This window comes from Pyrus communis, chromosome 15, assembly GCF_041283825.1.
Source record: "Pyrus communis isolate YQ-2024b chromosome 15, ASM4128382v1, whole genome shotgun sequence".
Classification (NCBI taxonomy): Eukaryota; Viridiplantae; Streptophyta; class Magnoliopsida; order Rosales; family Rosaceae; genus Pyrus; species Pyrus communis.
This window is the reverse complement of record NC_142579.1, coordinates 1,946,527-1,956,424: the sequence shown is the minus strand read 5'-3', so window position 1 is coordinate 1,956,424 and position 9,898 is coordinate 1,946,527.

Sequence of the window (9,898 nt, the reverse complement as noted above, 5' to 3'; positions counted from 1 at the left end):
GGTGGGAGAGTGCATGAACTGACTGGCAATACTTACTGAATGTGAGATGTCTGGTCTGGTGATCGTTAGGTAGATCAGCTTGCCGACAAGCCTCTGATATAAGCTGATATCCGAGAGTGGCGTGCCTCCCAAGTCAAGCTTGAGCTTGCTATCAAGAGGGGTAAGTGCAGGCTTGGCATCACTCATATTTGCATCTTTAAGTAGGTCCATGACGTACTTTCGTTGATTAAGAAATAGTCCCTTGTAAGAAGATGCCATTTCGATTCCAAGAAAATACTTCAACACCCCAAGATCTTTAACCGCAAATTGTTGTTGAAGTGACTGTTTGAGTGTGGTGATTTCAGCAACATTATCACCTGTAATTATTAAGTCATCCACATATATCAACACAATTAATTTGCTTGCAGCTCTTGTGCGAACAAATAATGATGAATCTGCATTACTCCTTTTGAAACCAATGCTATGAAGAACGGTACTTAGTTTTGCATACCAAGCACGTGGTGATTGCTTCAGTCCATAAATTGACTTATGTAACTTACACACCAAATTAGGCTCTTGGCTTTGAGGGTGTCCTGGTGGCAATCTCATATAGACTTCTTCTTCAAGATCACCATGTAGAAAGGCGTTCTTCACGTCCATTTGATACATAGACCAACCTTTATTGACGGCAACAGACAATAGAACCCTTACTGAGTTCATTTTTGCGACAGGAGCAAATGTTTCCTTGTAATCCACCTCAAATGTTTGAGTGAATCCTCGAGCCACTAGCCTGGCTTTATGCCTCTCAATCGAACCATCAGAATTAAACTTGATCTTATAGATCCACTTACAGCCTACTGCCTTTTTTCCTTGTGGAAGTTTGGTGATGCTCCAGGTTTTGTGTTGGTCTAGTGCTTTGAGTTCTTCTCTCATTGCTTCTTTCCACACAACTTGATTATTAGCCTCATAAAAGTTTTGAGGCTCACCGTGACTTGAAATGTTGTTAAGAAAGGCAGCATGAGATGGAGTTACCTTTTGATACGACACGCAATTTGAAATTGGATGCCTCGGTTTATATGTGACAAAATTTTGAAACCTTGTGGGAGGTTGTCTATCACGCCGAGGATTGCGTCGAGGTACTAGGAGGTTTGTCTCATCCTCATTCAAATTGTCATCCACTCCTTGAGGATTTTCTATGTTGCCGTTGTCATCATCATGCACCGAGTCATCATCATGCACAGAATTATCAGGATGAGTACCTTCATTATTGACTTCAATGGGAGGTGTAGAAGTACAGATTCTTGGTAGAGGAATTAGGTCTAAGATGCACTCCCCCTGACTTGTGGCTTCATGTGATTTGCTGAAAAAAGGGTTAGCTTCATGGAATCGTACATCTTTAGATACAATTATTTTTCTTAGTTGAGGATCATAGCACTTATATCCTTTTTGTGTTGATGAATAACCAAGAAAAATACATTTGAGAGCTCTAGGGTCCAACTTATCTCGATGGTGTGACTGTATATGAACAAAACAGACACAGCCAAAGACTCCAAGATGTGAAAGGTCGATTTTTCTTCCTTTCATGACTTCAAGTGGAGATTTAAAACCCAAGACTCGGCTAGGAAGTCTATTGATGATGTACACAGCCGCCATGACTCCTTGTGACCAAAATCTCTTTGGTACGTTCATTTGTAACATTAATGCTCTCGTTTTTTCCAGAATGTCACGATTTTTCCTTTCAGCTACACCATTTTGTTGAGGTGTGCCGACACAACTTGTTTGATGCATGATACCATGCTTGCTCAAATATAATGACATGATATGGGACATATATTCGGTGCCATTGTCAGATCTTAAGGTTTGAATTTGAGAGGAAAAATGGTTCTTAACAAGATTGTGAAAATCCTTAAAAACTTCAATCACTTCACTCTTAGACTTTAAAAGGTACAACCATGTGGCTCTAGAGAAATCATCAACAAAAGTTACATAATACTTATAACCATCAAAAGATTCAAACGTTGGTCCCCATACATCTGAGTGAACTAGTTCGAAAACTTTACTAGTCCTAGATAAGGATGAGGTAAAAGACAATCTGGTGGCTTTAGACAAATGACATGTTTCACACGAAATTAAATCATTACCTAAGTTTGGAATCAAGGAAGACAAAACAGGTTGGGAAGGATGAGCTAAACGTTGATGCCATAATTGACTATCTTGGGATGGACTGGACTTGGCTTGAAATCCTCTGGGACTGTTTTTTGATATGTAATAGAGGCCATCAAGGTAAAACCCTTCACCAATCGTCTTCTTGGTGAGGCAATCCTGAAAAATGACATTGTGAGGAGAGAAAATGGCCAAACAATTTAAGGTATTGGTGATTTTTCCCACAGATAGAAGTTGAAATGGAAAAGAAGGAACAAATAAGGCTACTGACTCAATTTTGTCCGATATTAAGTTGATATTTCCCTTCCCTAAAACCTTAGAACTCTCACCATTGGCAGTTGAGACTTGAGACGGTTTTGAAAATTTTTCAAACTTGTGAAACTTAGAAACATGGTTGGTCATATGATCTGTGGCACCCGAATCAACAATCCACAAATCATGCATCATATTTACATTAAGAGCAGTTTTAAAAGCAGTCATGATACCTTGCATGTCATCTTGGGCCATGTGTTGTGTTTCTGTCAGAAATCCAGCAAACTTGCCTAGCAAAGCTATTGAACTTCCATCTTCAAAGCCAACCGTTTGGTCACTCTTAATCCTTTCTTTCTTGCTTTGAAGATACACTGCAAACTCATTTATGAGTGCAGCTGGATTTGCAGTGAAGCTCTTGAGTGCATCAGACCTATGAGAGGTTGAGGTAGTTGCATTGTTGGCTCTATGTGGTGCACGGTTCAGTCTTTGTGAGCCCTTGTTATCCTTCATGAACTCTGGCTTTAATTCTGGATGTAAAATCCAGCATGTCTCCTTAACGTGACCAGTATAGTTGCAGTGTTGGCACTTTAAGTGTGGATTCTTCACTTTGTATTTTCTTTCGTTGGCTAGATAAGCCCTTGCTTCAGTTACACTGGTTTTTGTGCCAGTGTTCATGACTTTCCTTCGTACTTCTTCACGTTGGATTGTTGCACATACGCTGGTGAAGGAAGGTAGTTCGGGGTTCATGAGTATGTGGCTTCGTAGGTCTTCGTATCCTGGATCGAGACTTGACAAGAGTTGGAATATCTTGTCTTTTTCTGCCCTTTTCAGTAGTAAAGACGCCTCAGTTATGTGAGGCCGATACATTTCCAGCTCATTCCACATGCTCTTCAGGCTGCCTAGAAGTTGAACAAAGGGCTTTCCTTCTTGTTGTATGTTGGACATGTTCTTCTTCAATTGAAACACACGTGCAGCATTGTTCTGGCTGCCATACATTTCCTTAACTGTCTGCCATAGTTTGAATGATGATTCAGAATAACTGAATATTTCAGCTAGTTTACGTTCCATGGAATTTAGGAGCCATGACATAACTAGCTGATCCTTGCAAAGCCAGATTTCATAAGTTGGTGAAGAAACATCAGGAACTTCGATGCTTCCATTTATGAACCCTAGCTTGGACCTTCCACCTAGGGCAAGACTCACTGCTCTTGACCAAGGTAAGTAATTAAACTCATTTAACAAGACCGAGCTTAATCTTTGATTTGGATTGACATCCACCTCAGACACGGTTAAGGAGGAAGGTATCTGGGAATCTCCAAACGAATAAGAATTCTCTTCCGCCATATAAAGACCTATAAGAATCAAGAAAGAATTTTTCTTCCTTTTTTTTTTTTTTTTTTTTTCTTTTTCTTTTTTTTTTTTCTTTTTTTTTTTTAGTGAAAGCTAATATAAAATTAAATTAAAAAGCTAAGGGAACAGAAAATATATTTATATCAGCTTAATTCCCACGCGTGCTCGATGAACTGCCCGGATCAAATCTTCTCGAGCTTCTCGGCTATGACCAAAAGGTTACTCCTGGCGATCTCCTCCCTCCCGCGGGTCTTGAAATCGAACGAGCAAGCGTGCTTCTCGGGGTACCTGTGAACCCCGCAGAACATGGTCGCGCACCTGCACTTGAACCCGGTCAACCCGACCTGTTTCCTGCAAACGGTGCACCGGTTCGGCTGCGACACCACCACGGAGTTAGTTTGGATCTGGCAGTTGCAGAATGCCCATGTACGCCGAGGCTTTGAGCAGCATCTCGAGTTCTAGCTCCTTTGCGCTGTCGACGGTCACCAAGGTCCCGCCTTTGCTCTGTTCCTGCTCTTGCTGCCGTTTGCTTTCGTTACCCTTTTGCGGATCTGCTCTGTCTGATGTTCTTCGGAATCGGAGGCTGTCGTGTCGGAGCTGTCTTCGTCTTCGCCTCTCTTTCTCAGTCACGACCATCTGGTGAACCCTTTCGATTCCGACGAGGAAGACGACCAGTCGTTGACTACCGGCGTTGAATTTGTATTAGCTTCTTTCTTGAGCTTTGCTGTGATTCACTGATGGGTTGGATTACGTTCTGATGGCAATTTGGTCAGTCGGAGCTGTCGTGCATGGCAGCTCTCTCCCCATTTTTCTCTGGTTCATCGCCGATCTTGTTAATTTTTTTTTCGGCGCGAATGCGAACGACATGGATAAGATGATGCAGAAGCAGGTTATTTTTCCTGCTCTGATACCATATTGATTTTTCTGATTTGAATTGTAATGTATTTCATATCATAGAAAGCCTTATGGAAGGCATACTTATACACAATACAAGGAAAGCTGAAAGCTTTACACCCTACACACTTGTAATCTGACAGCACACATGCACTTGCACGTTCCTTGCTGTGCTGTCTGTGCACGTTCTTTACTGAGCTTGCTGTGCTGTTCTTGCTGTGCTGTCTGTGCACGTTCCTTGCTGTGCTGTATGTGCACGTTCCTTGCCGTTTTCTTCCAATACAATCGTATGACGTTTTCTGGCGATTTCTGTATCTGTAATGCAGGTCTCACAGCCATACGCTACTTATATGCGTCAAGTGCGTCCCCCCGTTACCATTGCTGTTTAGCAGTAATTATTTTATCACTTACAAGCTGAAAGCCTTGAGAGGACTCTTAAACACTTGTTGCTGTTTGGTAGAAAACTTTTGTAGGAGTTGTATTTTGTCTTATACGTAGAAGTAACGTTTCTGATTAGAAACGTTAAGTTACCAAAGTTTAGCGACAACCGTTACTGTTTCTTATAAGAATAGAAAATTAAGGATGTGTTTGTTTGCCTTCACTAAATCTCCTTGGACTGGATTGGACAAGCTATTAGTCCAATACCGTGTTTGTTACACGTAGGAATAGATTTAATGAGATTAGAGCCGACTCGTCCCGACTAAGCCCTTCGTTAGAAGGTCTTAGCGAGACCCCCCAATAAGCACAGGATTGCTAGGACCACGTCAGCATTTAACTGAAAAGTAAACGGGCAAGTAACGGAAGGTATAACATTGGACCAAATTCTAAAGATGAGGTATGATATTGTCAATTTTAAAAGATGAGGTATGAAAGTGTTGTGACACCAATAATTGAGGTAGTTTTTTGTATTTTACCCAAAGTCTTTTTTTATGTGTCCGGATATTCATCTCACCCAGACAAGGTACACATTGAACATTCTCAAGAAGGGAGACATGCTTGATTGTTTTGACACGTACATGTGGTACTGAGTTGGCTGGTCCATGTTTCTATCGCTATTGTGGTGGAGGTCTTCAATATCTCACCATGACATGCCCCGACGTCTCCTTTGCCGTTCATAACGTTGCTCAAATCATGGGTCGTCCTACTTCTTTGCCAACATGATGTTGTGATGCTTCTTCTTCTCTTTCAGTTTACTCTAACGCAGATTGGGCAGCTTGTTCGGACACCAGTCATTTTGTCACAGGTTTTTGTATCTTCCTGGGTTCTAACTTGATCACATGGTGTTATAAGAAACAACGAACAGCCTCTTGGTTAAGTAATGAAGCAAAGTATCGTGCCCTTGTTTATGGATGTGCAGATTCGATTTGGATATTTGGTCTTTTAAGTGAGCTGTGGGTTCCTATTCCTCGTCCAATTTTTTTCTAATGTGATCACTGGCAGCGATATATATAGTTGTTTGAATTGTACTCCATTCATGATTTGAATTGTACTAGCGTGATATATTCTTGTTGATGTTGGACTATCAGAAACTTCACATGATGCACTTTTTTGGAAGAGATTTTGTAACAACAATTGTGGTAGTTTTCACGTATTCTTCATTTTTTAATTATAAGGAATGTATGTCATCTATTCTCATGACAAAGTGGGCAAATTATATAACTAAAGGTTGCAAGAGGAAACCAAATTCATTAAAGTTGGTAATTATAACAACAATTGTGTTACTTCATTATAGTAGGTAATTTATATTGCATAATAAAGCTTGCAAGAGGAAACCAAATTTCATTAAACCAGTTACAAGAGCAGTAATATATTACTATATTTATATAATATATAGTATTATATAGGTAATGATCATATTAGAAGTTGTTGACAACTAAATTTCGACAACTCTTATTTCAAGGAATTATCTAGCTCATATTGACTCAATTTTGACGGATAATTGGTGCTGGTGTTGGTGTTGGTGTTGGCGTTGATGTTGGTGTTGGCGTTGGCGTTGGCGTTGGTGTTGGCACTGGCACTGGTGTTCGAGTTGGTGTTGGTGTTGGTGTTGGTGTTGGTGTTGGTGTTGGTGTTGGTGCTGGTGTTAGTATTGGCGTTGATGTTGGTGTTGGCGTTGATGTTGGTGTTGGCGTTGATGTTGGTGTTGGCATTGGCATTGGCATTGGTGTTGGCGCTGGCGCTGGTGTTGGTGTTGGTGTTGGTGCTGGTGTTGGTGTTGGTGTTGGTGCTGGTGTTGGCGTGGGAGTTGGCGTTGGTATTGGTGTTGGCGCTGGCACTAGTGTTGGTGGTGGTGTTGGTGTTGGTATTGGTGTTGGAGTTGGTGTTGGTGGTTGAATTTTTGGAGTTGGAGCTGGTGTTGGTGTTGGTGGTTGATTTTTTTGAGGTGGTGGTGGTGGCAGATTCTGAGGTGGGGGTGGTGGCAGTGGATTTTTTTGAGGTGGTGGTGGTGGAGGATTTTTCTGAGGTGGTGGTGGTGGTGGATTCTTTTGAGGTGGGGGTGGTGGCGGTGGATTTTTTTGAGGTGGCGGTGGTGGAGGATTTTTCTGAGGTGGCGGTGGTGGCGGATTCTTTTGAGGTGGGGGTGGTGGTCCTCTCACTACAATAGGAGGAAGAAATGGTGGCTTGTAAAATGGTGGGGGTGGTGGCGGATTCTTCGGAGGTGGAGGTGGTGGTCCTCTCAGTACAATAGGAGGAAGAAATGGCGGCTTGTAAAATGGTGGTATAAATGTTGATGGCTTGTAAATTTCGTGTCTCATGGGAGTGACTTGTAGCTTGTCATCCTCATGGTATTGGGCATTGGATGAAGTTGTGATAAGAATAACCACTACAAGAAATAGCACAAACAACTTTAAGTAAGTCATCTCTGCTCTTCTTGTGTTACAAAATGGGAAGGGGCATCATTTTATAGGGGAAGGAATGATGGATTTTGTGTTAATAATTTGGTCAATAGGCAATTGGTAATTCATAGGCTCCAATTGGGGTAGTATCTGCCCAACTGGTCTAATAACATTGCTTTTATGGTAGGGGAGGCTCAAAATTTTTGGCATGCTTTATAAATCGTATTCCTTATTCCTAAATTGTTCAACAAAATATATATATATATATATATATATATATATTTGTTTAAAAATTTTGTTAAAAATGGGTGAGTCTGGCAATCTTGCATTCGTTTTAGTGGTAGCCTCAGGAATTTTATTCCAGGAATTTTTTATCCATTACCAGTTACCATTTCGAGTTTCAAATCCCCAAGCTGAAGCGGTATAATCTAGCAATCTTATTCAAGTGTTTGGAAAAACACTAGAAAAGATAGAAAAATGAACGAGTTTTTAATTGTCTTTATTATTTAGGGAGATGATATACCCACCCATCAACATTATTTCTCCACTCCCTTTTTAATGATACTTTTAATGACAACTCTAACCTTTTGCAAAATGACTTATAAGGCCATCTTTAACTATTTTATTCTTTTGTTTTTGTATTAAATTATGAAAATAGAAGGACAAGAACATGAGCCTAGCAAGTTGAAACCACCACACACAACACCAACCAAGTTGAATCCACCGTTTTCCTCATCTCTTATGTCAATTCCTTCCCATCCATTTGAAATCTTCATCAAACACCATAGACCCATTACAATCACCTTAAGAAATCTTGATAATTGGATTCTCTCATAACCATTTGACGTGGTTTTGATACCCCTCTTCTACGATTAGTCATCTACTTGAGTTGTAATTGCAGAGAGCGACTACGTGGTCGACCGAGGATGTTGCTCATCCTCATAGTCTTGATTAAATTAGAGACAGAGTTGGCTAACGGTGAGAAGGGGGTTGCTTGCCATCGAGTGGGTGGATATGCGGCGGCGACTAATTTTCTTTGTAAGGGATAGTTTAGGAATATCAGTGGGTGGGAAAAGAGTGTTTTTCATTTTTACCTTTAGAGTGGGGTGGGAAAATAAGATGGGGTGGGTCTAGTAGCTCTCATTATTTGATACCAAGGTTATCTAACTTATATTGACATTCGATACCCAATCATTCCATGCTTAGGCGGATCCGACGTACAAAAATGGCATTCCATCATGATCCATACCGCATGTGAGTGAAGCATAAGCTCTGTTTGTTTGGAAAGTCTATGAATGTTAATTTAAAAAAATAAAATAAAATAAAAAAACTTCTGTTATAATTCGAGCAGCATTTTGTTTGAATCGGATTTCCAACGTTTGCCTTTTGTATTTAAATCCAATCAATTTTCTTTTCTTCTTAAATGTTTGGCCTTAAATTGTCATTAAATGGGCAAGAGTTTGGCCACTGGGTAATTGGGGTATAGCCATTGACATTTAAACTCTAAGCTTAGCATGTATGGATGGGGTTAACCGTCCTATTCTCCATCCCCTTGCTAAATATGTAGGCAGGATATGTAAAGACTAAGAAGCGTTTGGTGTTGTGGATTGGATTGAAATGCATAAAACATTTCAAGGTATGTTGAAAGAAAAATTGAAAACATTGTGGCCAGCTTGGAAGTAGGAATCAATAAGAAAACTTAAGGCTAATTTGGGATTGTGGTGCTTTTAAAAAAAAAAAGAAAAAAAAAAGCAACGTGTTAAAAAATCTGGAACATCAAATGTGTTTGGTAAAACAAAAAATAAAATAAAATTAAAAAAAAAAAATTGATGTCAATAATAGTAGAAAAGCAAAAGTAGAGCCTACCATGCTTATAAAAAAACTTTTTTTTTTTTTAACATAGTGATCAGTGCCAATTTAATGAAATTTTCAAATGGAAAATACCCCCCAAATTTTACAAAATTACAATCTTTACCCTTTCATTATTCTCTTTGGCAATTATTATATCACATTAAATACCATATCTTTTTATAGTCATTTAGCATATTCACAACAATTTTATATAAAAGTTTACCAAACGCTGAAGATTTTTTTTAAAATTTTATTTTTTTTATAACCAATTTTACAAAAAAAAAAAAAAAAAAAAAAAATTTACCAAACACTCAACAATTTTATTTTACAGCTGTTTATTCTCACATCCCAGTAGAAGTAGGTTTTTTTTTTTTTTTTTTTTTTTTTCAAGCACAGCAATACCAAACTAGCAATTATTCACTACAATGATTCCTAAAATGGTAGGATGAAAGGAGAAATTTCATTCATGTTTAGTTCCCTTTAATCCAATCCTCTATATGAAACGAGACCTAAATTCAAGAATGTCATAAATAAAATAGGTTTCGAAAAACTATACAAGTATAACCACTCGG